Source organism: Pagrus pagrus (assembly GCF_965226575.1).
Source record: "Pagrus pagrus genome assembly, chromosome: 1".
NCBI lineage: Eukaryota > Metazoa > Chordata > Actinopteri > Spariformes > Sparidae > Pagrus > Pagrus pagrus.
Window position 1 is genome coordinate 24,921,488 of NC_140185.1, and position 21,345 is coordinate 24,942,832.

At 40.2% G+C, this 21,345-nt stretch overlaps 1 pseudogene across 1 annotated transcript; it reads left to right on the forward strand.

Moving 5' to 3' along the window:
• Positions 1 to 2,461: 2,461 nt before the first annotated feature.
• On the forward strand, positions 2,462 to 17,871 carry LOC311255726 (calretinin-like; annotated as a pseudogene). Its single transcript, XR_014624887.1, has 11 exons — positions 2,462 to 2,865; positions 9,362 to 9,444; positions 10,465 to 10,554; positions 10,694 to 10,774; positions 11,815 to 11,871; positions 13,803 to 13,880; positions 14,456 to 14,511; positions 14,610 to 14,649; positions 15,392 to 15,445; positions 17,075 to 17,146; positions 17,304 to 17,871. The product of XR_014624887.1 is annotated as a calretinin-like (transcript).
• Positions 17,872 to 21,345: the final 3,474 nt, after the last annotated feature.

Genomic DNA, 21,345 nt, shown 5'->3' on the forward strand with positions numbered 1-21,345 from the left:
CTCACACAGACACGCACCTATGGTACAGTAGTAAATGCTTGAGATATTCCTCTTATGAGATAAAATAGCATTGTTAAATGTTTTACTTTACAGTACATCATTAGAAAAGAGGGTTTATTAGGGTTGTATATGAAACATTTAGGTTCTTTATAGAACCCAAAGTTTATTATTATTATAATTATTATTATTATTATTATAGAAATTGTGCTGCACAACAATAACAAAAACGAAAATTGAAACTGGCAATGACTCATTTGAGATCAAACAACAGGCTATTATATGTCGTCATGTTAATCAGCAATCAGCAAGTCTTTATCTCACTGTGAATAGGCAGATGAGCATGAGGTAACATTTCGGCAAGAAAGGCAGTTGTGAAGCTGCATTTGATGCATTTGTGTTATTGAGAAGACACTAAAGTTTAATAGGCCATGTTTCCTCCACATTGTTTTCAAACACACAGCAAACATCTTATCATATAAACATCACAAAGCACAGCACCCCTACAAATGGGACAAAGAAAACCTTTGGCAATTTCTTGCCCTACTCCTGCTTCTCAAAAGGTTCAAATTGGTGTTGAGTTCTTCAGAAAAGTTACTTTGTTTGGATTAATGTCATCGTCTGAAGCTCATCCTCGGAGGCTGTTTTACATTACGGATATAAGCTTTAGTTTTCAGAGACACACTGAAAACACAAGGCTTTAGTCGTTGCAAAATACTCCTTTGAACAGGAGTAATATCTTTCATTGATTCAAGCAGACAGATGTGGTGAAACAGCAGCAGACACGGACGGTAATTACCAATCATAACGAAAACCATTAATCCACACTTTCACCAACAAATATGTCTTTATTTGCGTGAGAATACGTTCCAGTCATTGTCTACTCAGTTTAACAGGTAACACTAGTCTGCACTCTGATCACAGCATATTATTTTACTTTTAAATAATCAGTTCTTCTTCTGTGTAAGCTCAATAAGGATTTGTGCTCTTGATCCTAATTCTACGATGTAACGTTGTCATTTCATTTCATTAAATTAAATCTGAACTGAAAAGCCTCTTAAACACCTGGCTGCCTGCTTTCTGTTCCTGTTAACGATCAACATTAAGCCACTTTCAGCTAAATTTCATTGTATATATTTGATATATAATATGCTTTAACAGGATTGCATCATTATCTATAATCTGCAGATGTATGATGACTGGCATGCAAAGCCAACACCACAGCCTTCCCATTAGCTGCTTGTTTTAAATTCACATTACATCTACGTGTTCATGTGCAGCTGTCTGTGTTTGGACATAGATTAGAGAGGTTGAGACAATTACATGTAAGTACATGAGCCTGCATGTTCATATCCACATGACACTTTTCAATTTGCAAGGTGTTCAGAGGTCCATCATCATCATCATCATCATCATCATCTCTGTCGTGCTCATATCCCACACAAGTCTCCATTATTCATCCCATCTCTTCAACTCCAACACTTTCAACAAAGGCGACTCAGAGCTCCGCAAACAAATCCTATAAATTCAGTAATTATTATTCACACAGTTGAGGCTTTATGATGGGAGTTCCTATAAATATCTCCCCATCATTTTCTCTCCCTCCCTTCTTCCACACACACACACACACACACACACACACACACACACACACACACACACACACACACACACACACACACACACACACACACAGTAGTCGCACATATGCACTTATCCTACACACACTTATTATCTCCTCTCTCCAACTCTCTCTCTGTTCTTGTTTTATTCTGTGCATTCCTGATCAGCAGCACACAGCTCTGCAGGGAGGAGATAAAGAGTCTTCTTCTTCTTCTTCTGCATCCTCTACATCTGATCCCCCTCCCCCCATTGCAGCAGCACCCATCCCTCACACCAGCTTGTGGGGACCAAACTGGAAAAAAGAGGGAGATGATGCACCAAAGTAGGAGGAGGAGAAGATGAGAAAAAAAGATTGGAGGAGCAGAGTGAACAAAGGTTCGCAGGTGATTTAGGAGTTGCTGCTGCTTGGATTTACTCCAAATGTGGGTTCGATTAGCTGATGAGACTGAGTGCCCCTCCGACCTCCGCAGGCCAGCAAGAATGATGGAGGGAGGAGGTGAAAGTAAAAGGATTGAGGGAGATCTGATAGGAAAAATCAAAAAGTCAGCAGACAGTGACAGAAGAGGAGGTGATGTGTAGTAAAACGTGGCCCTCACTGGAGCCTGAGCTCCACATCACTGCACTTTTTGATTGTTTTCCTCCTCCTGAGGTGTTACTGCCCCCGGGATGGGATATTTAATTTATTCAGGCTTTATTTGATAATTCACAGTTCAGAGAGCTATAGTATTAGAAGAGACAAGGATGACATAGATCCTACAAGATCCACTGGAGCCAGCAGGGCGCCCCGCTGACGGGTAAATTGTTTGATGTGGTCCTTTCCTCGTGGGAGAAGCAGGATTGGATGATGTATAATGATCCTGCTATCAAACCAGCAGCCTGGACAGCAGTTAATGGTAACTCATATGAAAGCCCAGGAGAGCCTTCCTCCTCCTCCTCCTCCTCCTCCTGTAATTGCTCTCCTGCAGGAGCTGCCTGCAAGGTCCATTGACGCTCAACGCGCCCCCGTGTGGCGGGCAGGAGAGGCGCAGCACGCCGCGGGGGGTTTAAAAGCCTCAACTGAGGAGGAGCTGCCCAGTACCAAGGAGCTCTACACCGGGAAAAGTTTACCATCAACTATCACGCTCGACTCACAGGAGGGAGAAACAGCAGAGATGGCAACTCAAGCACAGCAGCCGCCCCACCTGCACCTGGCTGAGCTCACCGCGGCGCAGTTCATCGACATCTGGAAACATTTTGACGCAGACGGTCAGTGCGCGCAAGTGTCAATACCGGTCTGATTAATTGAGTGATCAATTAGTATTTATCAGAAGCTAAAGATATAGAATTGCGTTGTTAGAAACGCATGTTTTTTATTGAATGTGTCACAGCTAAGAGAGTTTAATTCTGTGTTGTCAAAATAATCCAGTAAAAAAAAATAATTAAATCTTAGTTTTATCACTAACTACTACAAGAAAATAACATTTAGTCCAGATAATCTGACACGATTATCTCTATAAAGGAAAATATTCTGATTTCAGTGTTATTTCTTAAAATTGAAATGATTTTTCGTGCGTCTGAGGTGAAAAGCCCCTGATTAATGAGTGTTTAATGCTCTTATGTACGATGGTGTCACTTCAGCATCCTGAATTATCATTAACGTGTCTGTGATTTATCTGTTTATACATGTGTCAGTTGTGGTTTTTAAAAACAATGATGAAAGAAATTAAACAAGACTCCGTCAGAGTGAAGTTAAAGAGAGGAGGCTGGAAAAGAGGGAGAGTGAAAATATATAAGTGAGAGGAGGAAGAGGAGGAAGAGGAGGGGGAGGAGGAGGAAGAGGAGGAGGGGGGAGTATGAAGGAGAGAGAGGTGGGGGAGGGAGGGATAAAAGAGATGCAGAGGGGGGAGGACAAGCGAGGGGGGGTGAGAGTAGAGTCTGTTTATTTTACTGGACTTTACTGGGAGGAGCCTCTGAATCTGAGAGCTTACTGGGATTGAACTGGATGTGTGTGTGTGTGTGTGTGTGTGTGTGTGTGTAGGGTCCTTTACAACCAGCGATATACCAAACAGATTTTAATCAAGCAAAAGTAAATAGTAACATATAACTGTAATATATAATATAATCAATGTGTCGATTATGCAGGTGTGATTGTTGGCTTGTAGTGATTATAAGTAATTCTAAGTAATGGATTATTAGTACTGATGCATTAATGAATAAGCAGCCGTTTAATGTCAGACGGTGGAGATGGAGCTGAATTGTAATCATGCTGCTCTGTTAAATCAATAACAATTAGAGCTGGAGTGAATAGTTGATTGATCAGCGAAAAGATCAACTATTTTGTTAATTCATTCACTGTTTAAGTCGTTTTTATGCCTCAGCGTCTGCCCTGAAGCTTCACATTTTTATGTCTATATTTTCATTACAATTGGCACAAACGTCCACTTTGACTCAGAAATGTACTGATCAGAATTTGGTGTCCAAAAGTCAAAAGTCAGAAGTCACTGTGACGTAACGTAACCAATCATAATTTACTGATTATGACGACATTTCACACAAATGTCTAATAGAATAAAATTATGAAGTGATGACGTTTGCATACATGCAAAAGGTTAAAGGTCAACTTCACTGAGATATACTGCAAAAACACTTCTCTGGCCGTTATTCAACAACGTACCTCAGGAGCAGAAGTGGAGGTTGGTTGGATGCTGAATCGGAGAGTCTAATCTTGGGTTCCCATCTTGTAACTGTGGTGATTGTAGAGATCTTTGGGTTGAACATGTCGGTGAAGCATCCAGTTTACACATTATTATACAACGACTGTTTCACTCACGAACTTACAGACATACAGAAGTCGTCCAACATGAGCTCATTGTGTTTGCTGATATTGAGCTTCAGGGGATTGTTGTTGCACCATGTACTGTTAAAAAATAGTCCCTAAGGGAAGACTGCATGTGTCTCACTGGACATTAATCAGTGGAGTTAAACATGTAAATGCTGTGGAGACTGGACCGACATGGATGCAAACTGGAACTTGACGGATTGGTAGAGGCAGACAGCCACGAGGCAGTTAAGTTAAAAAAAAAAAAATAAAAAAAAATGTAAAACTGCCTTGTTTCCTTCGTCTTCTATCAAATTAAACTGTATATCCCTTGGGTCCCTCGGGCAACACAAGCAATTTAAATGCGCTGACTTGGGCTTCTGCAATTTTTCTTTAACCATTCTCTAAATTTTGATAGTTAATATAATGCAGGCCTATAAATGATGCATATTTTGCATATTTATAAACAAATCATAGGTTAAGTCTTAGTCTGCAAAGTAATAGGATAAAAAGGTCAATAGTTAAGTATAGTTACATTTAGTCACCATGTAAAGCCTGATAGCAGTTACAAACTTCCTCAGTACTTAAAACTGTCACACAGACTGAAGTTTCACTCTCAGGTCTGAAAGTTGTGGGTCATATTTTTTCCCAGTAGACAACATGTAGAGCGTTGTCTCTTCTGTCTCACGACGAGCAGCTCCAGCTTCGTGTTCAGTGTTGCAAATTGAAGGATTATTTTTCTGAAGCCATTCAGTAAAAAAGCTCTGCCCTCTATTGTTAAACCCATTTGAAATCTATTTTCAATAAACTCAGTTTATTTTCATCAAACAGCCTCATGACACATGAGCTTCTGGTTTCACACTGGACACGAACAGTGGTCTGACGTATTGTTTTAGACTAAGCTGGAAGTTATCACGGAGTAGCCCGGATTCCCTTAACAAAAAGCCCTTTCTGGATTTTGCTGAAATTTCGAAGCGTAAATTTTATTGCTAGAAGTAAAAAGCTACTGTTAGGCTTTGAACAGACTACATTTCAGTCGCGTGGCTTACACCACCACTAGGCATCTTACTACAGTTACTATACACATTTTCTATGAACTGATCATTGTAGAAGTTGTAAAGTTAGAGTTAGAACGCTTCGTAACTTAAGTCGGCTTGTAAAGACGGACAATTGAGTGTTTGGTGTGATGACGTTTAATGTCCGTGAGAACTTCTGTAGTCTCATTTAGCCACTTGTTAGCAACCAACATTTTTAAGGCACGTAAGCGCTTTATCATAAAATTGTTGTTCAAAGGTTTATTTTATGTTGTAGAACAAAACGTGTTAATATCTTAAGCCTGTGGTAACCACAGACCTTTTTTCAAACATTTAACCGTAGTCCAATTTAGAAAACCTCTTTGATTTTGAGACGATGGAACCGAATGTGCTGAAATGCTAACTGACCCATTACTACAGCACTCTATGAAAGTCCTGTGCTTGTTTACCCCAACCGCCCCCCAAAACTCTTCACTTTACAGACTCTTTATACTACTTGTCCTCACTTCCTCCTTTGTAGTTGTGATAATTACTGCAGCCACTAGAGGTCGCTGTCTGACAGCAAACGTGAATATGTTTTATAATAAGCTGCTTTTATTATGGTCGTTTTTCTGATGAGGACAGGCTTGATAACGATCAGAAAACACTCATATTGAGTATATATTTATACATTCATTTAATTTGAGGACATTTTGTCTATTCAACTACCATCCAGATGTCCAACAACCATTGATCTTACCACTGACTCATTTACAGCAGCGTCTTACTATGCAACGAGAGAAAACATAAACGACTGCAGTGACTTTTTAAAAACATTTCTAAACCATCGTCTTCTGGAAGCTCCACTGGAGGAGCTCATGGGTTAAATGTTCAGCTCAAGGCCACCAGACTCATGGTAATGAGGAGGAAGAAACCAGAGCTAATTACCTCCGCTCTGAATGGGCACAATCATGGACTCAATTGCATAAGCGACAGAAATGTTTTTGCTTTTCTGGGCCCAGACCCCTGAAAAATTCTTCCCTTCTTAGTTTGACAAAATGTTTTAAAGCATTGCCTTCATCCAATATCATCATCAAGGCGCAGCAGACATGTCTGAGTGGCGCAAATTGGACCACATCACAGAGATAGTCTCAGTCGCACAGTCATACATCCATTCGCTGTAAAACAGTCGTCGTTGGCTTAGACGGTGTCACAGCAGCAACAGGTTGTTTTTTGACCACAGCTGCAGTGCAGCAGGGACTGACTGGACCCCAGCTCCTCACTGGCTGCAGGGAAATCTGGGACAAATAGAGCAAGTGCACATGTGAAGTAAGGGTTTTCCAGCGGCAGCGGGAAGTTTTCAAACTCATGTGGGCTTTTCCTTACAGTGAGTCAGCGAGTCGCTTGTGTATTTGGCACAGTCCATTTCTTGTTGTTTTCAGTCAACTTGGGTTAGGCAGCTGGATTGTTTTATAAAGTGCTATTGAGCAATCAGCAGTTGAGCTGTGCTTGAAACTGTTTTGGGGGAAGTTGGCTGCATCTGCTCGGTGTGCAGTGGTGTGCTCCATGTGGCAGCCGATATTTTATGTTGCAGTGAAGCTCTGGCGGTGAGCCCCAGTGAGCTGAGGACACAGTCATTTACTTTACTTACTTTACTACAAGTCACAGGCTCTGACCACACTCATACTTCAACACTGATTACTTGTTTCTTGCTTTGCCCACCTCGACACCCTCAACCGTCTCTTACTGTACTCATCATCTGCTTCAGCCATGTATTAGATTATGTAACAGCATAATCCAAAAGAGTAAGCTGGACATGACATTTGTCAGGTGAATGGGTTAGCTAGAATTGAATGTAAGGTTTCTGTTGAAATGGGGGACATCATCATGGTTATTCAGGGTCAGTCAGAGTGAGATGACGATATCTTCCTTCGCTTTGGTGTTTTCAGGTCATTGCAGGACAACAAGAACACATTCAGATACACAAATACACGCTATGTGCCATGTGGACCACTCTGCTGACACTGTTATGCACAATAAGTTGTGTACGCTCCTCTTTCGTGACACACATTTTGTCACACTTGATCTGGCTTAACCCGACTCTGCAGACCCAGCCAAGCAAAAACTGATGCAGCAGCACTCAGGAAAATAATTACTGCTTTAGGCCACTTAGTCACAAATGTTTCTGTGGAAGTTCGTTGGCAGATTTCTGAAAACAGTTTAAAGTAATATGATTCTGTATTTGATAGCCTACTTATTCCTTCTGAATTATAGTAATCCCCCGACTTTTCTTCTAGCATCAGCATGAAGTGGACATTTTTGGTTCTGACTAAAATATCGTGGCTTTCAGATGGATTGCCATGAAATTTTGAACACACGTTCATGTCACCCTCATGTAACTCACGTACGACTCGGCTCGACTCCAGGTACCTTACCCGATTTCCGTTTGACACTTCAGATGGTACCTTCGCAATGTAGGGGTGGATTATTAGCTGGTTGTCATGGCAACCCTGCTTCGTCTTTGCTAAAGCAGAAAAAACAACAACATCCAATTTGAAGCAAACTGACAGTCAAGAGTCTTTTTTTCCTTTTTAAACTTTTGATAGTTTAAACAATTTCCATCCAGTTTTTCTCCATGTGCCAATCAGTGCTATTGCAGATATAGATATAATAATTCTGTCCTGTCACGTCCGGTCATTACTCTGTTTGTAAACACCTTGAACTATTAGCAGCGTAAGTTTGAAAGTGAAACTGAACTGAAGATGAATGTCAGGGCGTATTGAGCCGGCTCGCTTTGTTTTCCTGCAGTGATTTGTTTGAATCTAAAAACAACAGCTCAACCGAAGCACAGATGGTGACATGGACTACCTATAAAATACAGTGTGCAAATGAATCTGGGCGGGGAGACGGGAGGGAGGGTGGTGTTGAGAGGGGGAGGTGAGGGAGAAAATGATCAGAAAGGAGAGGGGATGAGAGGATAAGAGATTAAGAGATAAAAAAAAGGGGGCAGAGGGGTGAATCTCTGCATTTTATTCTGTACATCTGTGTTATACTCTGAATCAAAAATAACAATTTTATTAACATCTATTTTGTATGATAAAAAGCACAAACCCTCCGAGCCCGGCTCAGACTGTAGACAGATGGGAGTCATTCTAATGATTAAAAAGAGAAAGTTGACCGCCCTATATGTTTCACTGTGACTCGCAGAGGGAAAACAGTGGAGTAAATTGTTATATTGAATCATCCCCGGTCATGTGGCTGTTGTAAGAAGTATTAATCCAGCAGGGACAGAATGCCCCAATAAGCATCAATCTGACTGCCCACTTTCACCCTCTTAGGCAAGAAAACACTCATTATACTGCTTACACTCTAACGGCCCCCGACTCTTGTTTTTTTTTTCCTGCTGCCACTGCTAAATGCCAATTTGGCATGAGATATATGGATGTGAATAGAGAATATTCTCGAGACATGAGCTAGTTTTTGTGTAGGGTGCCTTCAGTTTATCAAAGTGAGTTTTCAATTAAAAGTTTTGGGCTGCTTAGAGATGATATAACATGTGTGGATCATTCGTTGCCAGTGTCGTTGTGCTTCAGGCTGCACTCAAGACGTGACGACCCAGAATTGTGTTGTGACTTGTGCACTGATTTCAGGGCTAAACCACCCAAATACCCTCAGAAATGCTCAAACTTAAGTGCAGCTGTAAGCATGTATATAAGCATAAACTTCTGTAAACAGCTTACTTGGATCCAATCATAGAGGACTTGAGACCGGACCAGCGCTCAAGTTTTCCAAAAATTTAACGACCTTTAATCTTCCATCCGCATCTAAGTCTTTCATCAAACTTTTGAACAGTCCACACAGCTTCAGGCGTCTTAAAAGCTTCATAACATCACTTGTGCCAAACTCATTTAGCTCCTCTGGTGCTCCGCAGGAAACGGTTACATCGAAGGGAAGGAGCTGGAGAATTTCTTCAAAGAGCTGGAGACTGCGAGACGAGGAGCGGGAGCAGGCATGGTGAGCGTGTGCTGACAGCAGCAGCTGTTTGCATTTCTCTCTCCACCTTTAATCCATCATTTGAAAAAGCTACAATAAAGATATATTAATCACAATTGCTTCAGCAGCCTAGAAATGACATTTATAAACTGCTAATCTGTTTTGCCAATATGATGAAAGTGCTGCCTGGATTACATGTTTTATTTTGATGTGGGAAGTGCTTGGTTTGTGTACCGTAAGATAGCTGTAGGGAGGTGGAAAAGTAATCTAGAGTGCCCAAACATAAGGAAGGAAAAACATATTAAATATATTGTCATTGAATGTTTTCAGCATTCTGTCACAATTCATCAAGAAAGGATCCGAACACAGACACAGAGGCAGGCAGGTTGAACAACAGAAAGTGAGCTATACTTCAAACTTCAAAAATCGAAAATCCAAGTTACAAAAAGGCAGGCATCCAAAAAGACCCTAGGAGAATCCAGAAAACTAAACAGTACTGCAACAAAAAAAGAAGAAAATAACAGAGGACAAACCATGAAGCCACGGGGAACAAATCAGGACCACACAAGGACCTGGGAACAGACGCAGGAACGTAGGATGAAAACATACAAACCAATAATGATCTAATCAATAAGAGTTAATGAGCAAATGAAACTCGTGTCTACACAGAAAACGTCCGGGACAACAGACAAAGACAGGACGTGGGAAGTAAAACATGAAACTTGAGGATAAACTTTCCACATAAAACAGGAAATCAGCTGAACTAAATCTTAGGACCATGACAGATTCACTGTAAGCATGTTGCCACTTGCCTCACATGTTAATGAACAACGTTTTGTCATTATCTCGACAGTAAAGATTATCTCGGCGGCCTTCTGTTTCATACGAAACTGATTTACTGCTACAGATTAGTAGGAATATACATTTCTGGGGGGGAGGGTTGTCTCAGTTAGCATGTTTTAATTGGTTTTCTCTTACATATATGTTTAAATTAAATACTGTGTTATTGTGTGTCTCTTTGATGTGTGATTGTATTTGCAGGATCCTTCACATGCAGCGTTCAAAGAGAAGATGAAGGAGTTCATGGCCAACTTTGACAAGAACGCTGATGGGAAGATTGAGATGGCAGAGGTGAGAGGGACAGTGCTTGGTGCGACTTTAGCTTTGGTTGCATGTCATAACTCACCTCATTGTGTAATCTATAGAAACTGTTTAGATGTCTCCTGTGTTTCAACGTAAAACAAACGTCTCTTTGTCTTCCTCTCTTCAGTTGGCTCAGCTGCTGCCCACAGAGGAAAACTTCCTGCTCTGTTTCAGAGAGTTTGTTGGATCCAGCTCTGAGTTTATGACTGTAAGTTTGTTCATATTGTATTTTCAAGTCTTACAGTCATCCAAACTGATTCCCTTAAATGATGGCAAATAATATGGATTTTACAGCTCAAAATGCCACTATTACCCCTTCTCCTGTCTGTGTTGCTGTTGGAGAAAGTTGCTCACTTACCAACTGCTTTAACTTCACTGGGCTGTGAAATCTCCCTAAGAATGCCTCAAGTCAGCAGTGCCATCGCGGCTCGTCCTGTGGGACTCATGTTCAGCTGCCATGCGATTCCTTTTGTTTATCTGCCAAGCTAGGACGTCTGTTTAGTGTGGAAACAGTCCAGCAAGGTTGTAAATTGTTAATTTAAAACCTGGATGCTGTGTCTGGAACTCAGACACTTGCAAATTGTCAGAAATTGTTGTCATTTTAGATTATGGTCAGAGAGAGGCATGAAGGTGCGAATACTGAATACTCATAAATCTGCGTTTTTAGTGGCTAATTTTGCTGATGTGAAAGATATTAAGAGCCAAACATACACTGGAATAACCTTTAAACATACTTTTCACTCAGGTATTAAATGCCATTATCAGTCTAAAGGACCATCAGTATCCTCTCGTCCTCTTCAGTTGCATATGACAAAATAATTGGAGAGAAAACAGTGAAGCATCGAACATCTGGTCCTCTGTGATTGAAAATAACTCGTGCGTACACACACTTGGTGTACTCTGGGTTTAGTTGAGGAGGGTTTTCAGTGGTGGTGTGATGCTCAGGCTGCTCTGTGTGTTAAAGCTATTCTCAGACAGCCATACATTATGGATGGAGCGCAGCTTTCTGCAGGGGAAAGGCATTGAGTGCTGGAGGGGTTTAGGTATCCATCTTTGATAAGGGCTTTGACAAATTCTATATTTACACAATGTCAGGCGACACCCAGCTACCACTGTCTCCTAGTCTTTTAGCTTCTGTATAACTGACAGTATAAAGAGAAGTTCTGCAAGTCGAAAAGTGAAGTGTGCGTTTTGACTCGTCATGTTTTCTGAGAGCTCCTCGCTCACTGCATCGCTCTTCTCCTGCAGGCCTGGCGGAAGTATGACTCCGACCGGAGTGGGTACATCGAGTCGAATGAGCTGAAGGTAAAACACAATATGGCAAAAATCTGCAATACAGCTAATTAATGAGGGATCATTTCAAGTGCACAGCTGCTCTGACAGCAGCGCAGCACTATCGCAGAGGTTTAGTCATTCTGTCATTTAGACCCGAGCCTCTGCAAAAACATGCACACATTCTGTTCTGCATCTGACCCGTGAAGTGTCAAAAATGCCCTCACACATGGTAATTACAGTCAGAAATGAGATTGGATCAGATTCAACTTCACTGTCAGTGCACAGTTCAGTACTGAGGCGATAAGTAATAGTATCAAATGTATAGAGATATATAAAGGGGGTAGAGGTAAGGCTTTGAATTAAGATCCTTGTAATGTAGTGTGTAAATAATTCATACCAACCAAAACTTTTTAAATTCGCCCAGTACATCACCTCAACTGGCAGTTGTGACACAGCTGCAACAGCTGCAATGTGATCCTTTGGGGCAACTCTGTCAGAGTGACGTCCGCTAAATTGCTTGTTTTTGCCACTGACAGGCTGAGGTTGTCATTCTAAGTGTCTGGCAACATCATGGAGAAGATTCCTTTGGAGGCAGATGTTTTTGTTTGTACATTTCCTACAGAGATTGACCTTTTTGTTGAATAATAAGATCCGTTTCATAAGCAGAAACACAAGTCTCGCTCACGGAGAAGTCTCACTCTGGAATCACACGAGAGGGGAGTTTTTGCAGGAAGACGAAAGTGGAAAGGAGTTTACTCTGAGGAACTGGCAACAAGAATGTATTTCTAAAGTCATGTCCGATTTGACTGATTTTGGCAATCAAGATGAGGCAACAACTGTAACAACTCACCACGCGAGATTTCTGAGCGAGACCTGTGTTTCTGGTAACAAAATGGACAAATGAGAAGGTCTGCCTCTGAAGAAAATCTTTTCCAAAACGTTGCCAAGTGCTTGAATAACAACCTCAGCCTGTCAGTGGCAAAAACAAGCACTCTTAGTGGCTCTACCCGATGGTTGGAGTTGCCCCAAAGGATTACATTGTAGCCGCGTTGCTGCTGCCAGCAAAGTCGATCTACTGGACCGATTTCAAATCTTTTGGTAAGCTTGAATCATTTTCACACCAAAATATATAAATATAGGGCCCAGGTTTAAAAACACCAGAAGTCCCCTTCAACACTGAAACTAAAAAACTGTTGATACGTGCCTGATAAAGGATTTATTAATTGTAATAAGGCATTTTTTTTAACTTTTAGATCTGGCAGCTGTAGAAAGGCACAGTTAAATGGTGAAGTATTTATCTTAGCACAGCAATGACAAAGTTTGTGGTTAATAATGACATAATAGATAATACAGATGTTTGTAATGTTATTATGAGCTATTAGAAGAAACTCTTAAGGGCTTGTTAAACATCTATAAACAACATATTTCTTATAAGTGCATATAAATTACTTATAATATAACAATAAACATGTTTGTGGTGCTATTATTAACACTTGTATAGTCTTGTTAACACATAATAATGTTTATACACACTTTATAAGGACTCTTACGTGTGTTATTACCTATTAACACAACTAGAAAGACCTTATTGTGAAGTGTTACTTATATTTTTCAAGTCGGTTGGTTTCCCTCGAGGTTACTGATGCACGTCAGCTCTCTGTTCTCTAGAGTTGTTTGTGGTTGTAATATAATAGATGTGTATGTGCATATTTTGTAATTACTGTAAACAAACCAGACCTGGTTGATAATTAGCTTTTGTCTCATGCTGTCAGTATAATTGTCTCTTCTGAGGGAGCTACTCTAAACCTGCACATGTATAAAAACAAACCACGGCACACTCTCACTCACATCCTGAGCTCGGTGCATTAACACCATTCATTTTCACCATAAGTGTTAACTGCCAATCATAAATGCATTATGCCGTCCGGTCACTGACTGTGTGAGTTTTTCTCTCTCTTCAGGGTTTCCTGTCGGATCTGCTGAAGAAGGCTAACAGAAACTACGATGACAAGAAGCTCAAAGAGTACACAGAGACAATTGTGAGTATCAGGAGGCATGAGTTAGGTTTTTTTCTTCTCTCTGCTTTGACAAACTCTAAATTATAACTGCAAGAATCAAGACTTCACTGTAGAAAATCCACCATTTCTTTCTATTTGTCCATATTATATGACATTGTGGTGATGCCTGCGCAGCCCCAAACTGAAAAGAACCATTTACCTTTTAGATCCAGTGTGGATTTAAAATAAAATCTATTGTATCAGTTGATTATGTTCTCAATAAGATTTTATATAAAATCATTTTGTCACACATACAGGACTAAATCACATCTATACTCAACAATAATGCCTTCATGCCCAAATGTTTCTGCATAATGTAACTGAAATAACTTCCCTAAAGGCTTGAATTTTAACGTAGTGAACATCAATGTCTGCATTCACCTTCCAGCTCACCTGTAGTGCTGACACATCACTTTCACGTGGTCTCAATTGCCACCATTTACATTTTCTTGAATGTTTTAACATGTAATATGTGTGTGCAGGACTGTACATGAAGTATTTTCAGACCCCCTGTTTGCTTCTCTGTTCATTTCTCTGCTAATCTTCTTTTTGTGCAGCTGAGGATGTTTGACCTGAATGGCGACGGTAAGCTGGGCCTCTCTGAGATGGCGAGGTGAGTGCGTCTCCAGTTGTTTTTGTCTGTGCGTAAAGTTTGAAACCTCTTTGAGAGGACGCTAACAAGATTAAACCGTTCTTGTTGTTTTGCTGCAGGCTCCTGCCAGTCAAGGAAAATTTCCTGCTGAAGTTTGAGGTAAAATTACCGTCACAATAAACAAAATCATGATGACTGCAGCAACTTAAGACTCTGACGTAGAGAAGTAAGAGTAGTACAATTCAACATTATTGGATTCACTACAAGAGGATTATTTGTCATCAAAGCACTGAGCGGACATATGGGTCTCTGACACAAATGCGAGTTTACTTGCGTTAAGTCCTTCGGGATTTAAATATTACCGTATCATTTCTTTGAAAACATGTTACATCCCTCTCATGTGTTTGGGAACAGCTTCTAATTTTTATTACATCTATTTGATAAGTCAAATGATTTAAAGTCCTGTGGGTGTTTATATTATCATAGGACTTTAATTTGCATCTTTAAATAAAAATAGTTTATCTAATCCCATAGAGTCATGTATAATCTCAGTTTTACGACATGATGGAGGGAATACATAGCCACTACATAGAGCATTATGAGGCCTCAAGTTCAAAATTTGTAGCACAGGGACCGTTTTAATCTACATTTATCTCCCCCTATTTTGTCATGTGTGTTCCTATACATACATGCTCGCCTGCCAGAGCAGATCAACAATTCCTTTCTGACAGCGGATTAGTCTGTCTGATCAGGATTAACTCAACTCTAGTCCCAGTTATCATAATCTGCATGGATTAATATCAGTTCTGGATCTGGTGGGGCTTTTACCGCTCTCGAGAAAATGTCCTGCAGTTTCTAACAATCTTCACATCTTTTCTCCCCCTGACTTTCTCTCATGCAGGGCATCAGACTCACGGTGAAAGAATTTGACTCCCTCTTCACCTACTATGATAAGGTGAAACGAGCTTCTTGGTCTTTGTGTTTACTTTCATGAATACTATGTCTGTGTGTTACACATATACATACTATTTCCATATTTCCTATAAGACTGTATGTGACTGATTACACCCTGCTGCTTATTAATGCATATATGGCTTAAGATTGATTGGGTCTTTCCACTTTCCACAACTACAAACAACTATTTGACGGATTGCTTTAAAATTTTGTGCAAACAGTCATGGTGTCCAGACAATGCACCTTAATGATTTAATGGATCCCATGACCTTTCCTCGAGCACCGCCATGAGGTTCACACTTCTGGTTGGATTTCCATTAAATTTGGTACGTGATTCATGTATCTTCTGGCAGTGGCGGACACAGGATTTTTGAGGGGCAGGGGCTGTAGGCGGTGGGGCACCAGCGTGCAGAACGGGCACCCCAGAGGGCATTTTATCATGTCTTATCTACCTTAGGGGCATCCAAGAGGGCATTTTTACAGCGTGTTTTTGAACATGGGAGCACCGGGGAGGCAATCCAATGCTTAATACGGTGCTTCTCAGGATAAATTGTAAAAACTATCTATGAGGTCAAATTAAATAAATTTTTCCAGTACTTTTGTTTATGATCCAACAAAAATGAATTCCTATGAGCCTCATCGGTACTTTATGTTTTGTGCTCATTAGCAAATATTAGCATGCTAACTGGAGCTGCAGCGATTAATTGCATCAGCACATTACAAATGTACTATACCAGACCATCAGTTCCTTTATATGATCAGATTGTTCCCTTCAGACATAAACCCACTAAAGCTATCCCATTGTTGAAAAAAACACATAATTTGTCTTCCCAGCAACAAGTATCATAGAATAATCTGTGCACAGGTTATTGAGCCAGTTTTTAACACTCTAAATGCAAATTTACTTAATTGCAATGCTACAGTTTTGTCCCCAAGGAGGCACAATCTTCACGTTCTAACTATTTATCCATATAATCTACAACATTCCTCCACAGGGACGTTCCCAAAATGTGTGCATCTATGTGTCTTGTTCTTGTCTACATTTCAAACATAGATCATCTTTAATTAGACCCATTCTATTGCGTCTTGTTGGTGGAGTATAATTACATCTTTGAAGTATCTGATTCCAGCTACTTATGTGAATATTTTCTAGTTTCTTTACTCCTCTGTGACAATAAACTGAATATCTTTTCAATTGTGAACAAAACCATTTGTTACCCAGTCCCGAATACCCAGTCCCAGCTGATTGGTCAGCTCACACACGCCTGAGCCAGCACTGCTAACAACAACAGAGCAGCTTTGCTAAATCAATTCTTATGTGTCAAACCAGCTGCTAGGCATACATTATGCAAATATGTGACATGGTGATGCAGTGTGATGTCACAAAGTCATGAAATTAAAGACGGGACTACTGACGAGGCATTTCATGTGCGGTGTTTTCCGTGGGAGAGGAGAGGAGCTTCTGTTGCTGCGGACTTTGAACTTTTAAACTTTAAGATCTTTTACACGCACAAGAACACCAGAAAATACTAAAGGAAAGGGGAGAAAAAAAGCACAAAAGGTCTCCTTAACTTTAACATTGGATACTTTAATTTCTTCTGTGTAACTCTCTCATATTGTCTTTCACCAGGATGGTAATGGCTATATTGATGAGCAGGAGCTGGAGGCTTTGCTGAAGGACCTCTGTGACAAGAACAAAATGGTAATGAATAGTTAGCCTATTGATTGATCAGTTCAAGTTACTTTTCCACTTGCCAAATATAGAGCTGCCTGAGATACCTCTGCAATGTTCTGTATGTTTGCGCCACCCATGGACCACCTTGTGCCCGCTGATTGTACGTGTGTGTCGTTTCTGGCAGGATGTGGACTCATCAGGTGTGGGGGGGTACAAGAAGAGCATCATGGCTCTGTCTGACGGAGGGAAGCTGTACCGCACTGAGCTGGAGATCGTCCTCTGCCGGGACTCAACACTGTGACCTCCCTGCCCGGGACCCTGCCATCCTCTCCCCCCACTGCCTCCGCCTTCCTACCTCCTGATGTAACCTGGTGCATGTGTGACCCTTAACCTCGCTACACCACTTAGAGTGAAAACTAAAAGTGTACCGCTGAACCTGCTGTTTTAGCTTCGAATCCCTCTGAGGTCTTTTCTGTTTTTGAACTTTACATCCATCGTGAGATAGCCATAGCAATGACTACAGGAGTATATTGTGGTTTTATTTATTTGACTTTTAATATGCATTTGTATTTTTTACATTCATCTCTTATCTATTTATGTTCTCCTCCCAATGAATTAACACTTTTGTGACAGCTGTTTGTTTATTTTATTTATTTCTATTTAATTTGACATTATCCTGTTTCGTTTGATGAGGCTTGTACTGTTCTATTAAAGATATATTAAAGATATTACTGAGAGAATGAATAAATATACCATGACAGCCCTTGTCCCACTTATTCACTTGCATTAAAAAGTCATATCTTCATCTAAACGATGTTCTGTTACACCTCTGCTGCCAGGGGGATCATATTAACTGTGCCGCTGTCTCCACTGTGCGAGGTTTGTTTAGTTTTCTCTCTCAGCGCCTCGTAGAAGGAAATAATTCTTCCCCCACCCTGAGAGTTGTGTGGTTCCAGTGAAGATTACAGATGCCCAGAGCAAGAGTGTTTTCTCCAGAGTGCTCTACCTTCGCTTTCTAATCTCCTGGTAACAGAGAGTGTGATGTCAAAAAAGCTTGTGCTGCTCCATTTTTCATAGCGGTGAGTCTCCGGAGCCTCTGTGGCACTTTGAGATGAAGTGAGCAGAGTGGGACGAGCTGGAAGATCAGGACAACAAAAAATGCAGCAGAAGGGTTGTTTTGCTCTTTTACATGTAGGAAAATCTGCCTTAACACAATATGAGAAAATGCAACATGGCAGTTTGCACTTTTAAATAATTGAAACATGTCTCTTTCTCAACCAGAAATGCTCACGTTAGGATCCTCACCTGAGCTGACAAAACAAATCTCCAATACAGGAGTGATTATGATATGACAGCATATCTTTATTGTGGATTAAATTGATTATTTAACATCATTACTCACATTTCTTTTTAAAAGATGCTGTCACAGTTTAACAAAACATTTCTATTTCTTTCTTTAGGAAAAGAGAGGCAACACACCCCCATACTTCAGCATTATGGAACAGTCTACCTTCCATCAATTAATAATCAGCTCTTTCATCTTTAATTAAACTCACTATCTTTAAAGCACACCCCTTCACACACACATCGTCGCTGCACTCATACACAAAAACAGTTTCTTCAGCGAGTGTTCGATGTTACACACACGTGTGGGCATACTATACGCACACACATACCCACAGAGAAAAGCACAAGGACACACGGTGAAACTCTGCGCTGTAGTTCAAGCTGCTAACTGCTGACAACAAGGAAAAGCAAGAGTTATATCCGCTCTGATTCCTTCACACACATCAGTCCCACTCAGTGAGAGCAATGAGACAAGAGGGAGAAGCGGACAGATGAGATTCCCTCTGTTATTTACCCTCTGTACAGCTGCACGCACACACACACACACACACACACACACACACACGCACACACACGCACACACACACACGCACGGTCTACAAAGATAGACACAGTTGAATGAATGATATGATCATGAATTTAAAAGACAAGGACAAAACAATACTGCACTGTGTACCTTCACTTATATATGACAGACAGATACAAAGCAGGCTGTACGGTTGTCACAGTACATCCATCCGAAACCCTTCAGAGATAATTTCTTTTGCAAATGACTGAAAAGATTCCACGATGCTGATTATTCGTCTTTTATTCCATCATCATCGTCTCTACTGTCTTGTCTTAAAGTCATTTAGATCAACATTTTATTCATGTTTGCCCCAGAAAATCTGTGCAACTATCAGTGGTATTTTTGGATCGTATTCTAATTGTGTGTCTCTTATGACAGTCACTGGGGACAGTGTTTGTTTTTCCTCCACAGAAACCACAGAAATCACATTGCAGCATCCAATTTAAACATGAAAATAATAAATAATATGGGATTCAAGTTTCTAGTTGAATAAAATACTGAGTACCATATAGAAAAGTGGGTTGACAATACTATTACAGTACAAATCAATTATTAAATGTACTACAAGGAACTTTTAACTGGTTATGAAACGAGCAGCAAGAAGATTGTCTATTTCTCTTTATTTTAGTTAATCTTAATTCCTGTCACAGGGTTGAATTCTGATTTATCTTGGTCGGAAAAGTCACAAAATTAAAACTATTTTTCACGTTGCAGTGCTGAGGATGAATTTGGGGGAAAGCCTGAGGAAAGAAGCTGCTCTGTGATCTGGTGATGCGACACTAAAACAAACTTTACTTTGTTTCATCGTCATCTTTTGACAAAAAGGGCTGCCAAAATCAACACAAAATGTACAGCTCGATGTCGTAGCTCTTATAAAAAATGAACCCTTTCATAACCATTTAAGCTGGAGCACCATGTCCCACTCACCAGGCAGTGGATCCCCGGAGTCGTGTGTGTCCACAATTCAATTTAAATATTATCTTTATATCTCTTTGTCATTTTGGCATATGGCATTATGAATTCAAAATGGTGGAGGGAAGACGAGATAAACCAAGTCCCTCTGGAATAACTGTTAAACCCTCTAAAACCCTCAAAGACTCAACTAAATAAGGTATTCAAAATACTTTTATCAAGATTTGATTAACATTTTTCTTGTACATTTTCATCTGTCTACTCCAGTGGATGTTATTTGCACCAAAGGGTTTATTCTGCTTTTTCAGATCTGCCTTATTTTGAGTATTTTACTTTAAATTATGAAATAATAAACTCTCTTAGTAGTTTGATAGTTTAATCAAACACCAATATTAAACAGTCTTTAGATTTGAACTAAGTATAGGCCCAATAGGCAGAATATACCTTTTGCTGCTGGAGTTGACAAATGTATTTTCAGTCAAAAATAAAGGATAAACAAGAAAAATATTATTAAGATCTGGTGAAAAGCATGTCCAGCATCTTAATTAATGGAAAATGTTGCTTTTACCTGTCTGGCTTCCTTACATCTATGTAAATGCAAAAAGAAAATTGAAACAAACATTACAAATATTTCCTTGAGATGTAATAACTAATGCATGAAAGGGTTAATAATCTTTATGGTAAACAACATTTGTTCTGATAGCTTGGTGGCCCTGAGGTGTATTCACACCCATGATAACACAGAAGTACATTTACATTATTAAAACGTCATGTTTTAAAGGCCCGGTACACCCTCACAGGTGTTTTCACTTATTCTGGCTGACCAGATTTTGGTCAGATTGAGGTTTAGTGAAGCAGTTCTGATAATGACATGTGGTCACCACGGCCGTCTAATAATTAGAATGATTGAAGTGTAATATGTACTGCCCAGAGGCACAACAAAAGGGGTCTTTTGGACATGTAGCAGTAAGAAAAACAGGCATAAATAATCAAATTAATGATGGATGAATTCCAGTTGGCTTCAGGGTCCTGCCATCATGCAGGCTGGTTCAGTGTCACGCTGGCATGGCTTGCAGAGACCCTTGAATACGGAGTCATTGTTTATGTTGTTGTAATAACAGCTGTGCTTCTCCTGCTATGACAAGTCTGAAGTGTGTGCTAATCCAGAGAAGAGCTCTAATCAGCAAACTGTGAAAACACCTGTGTGGCTGGAAGTGCAGGGCCTTTAAAGTCACAATATTAATTCTCAGATCACTGCCAAGAGAGACTTTCATGTTCACTATTTGACTGTACTTATTGTAAAAAGCATGATTTATGAGGCATTCACTTTAGCTTAAACTTTGCCCTAATTTCTTAACACACACACACACACACACACACACACACACACACATGCACT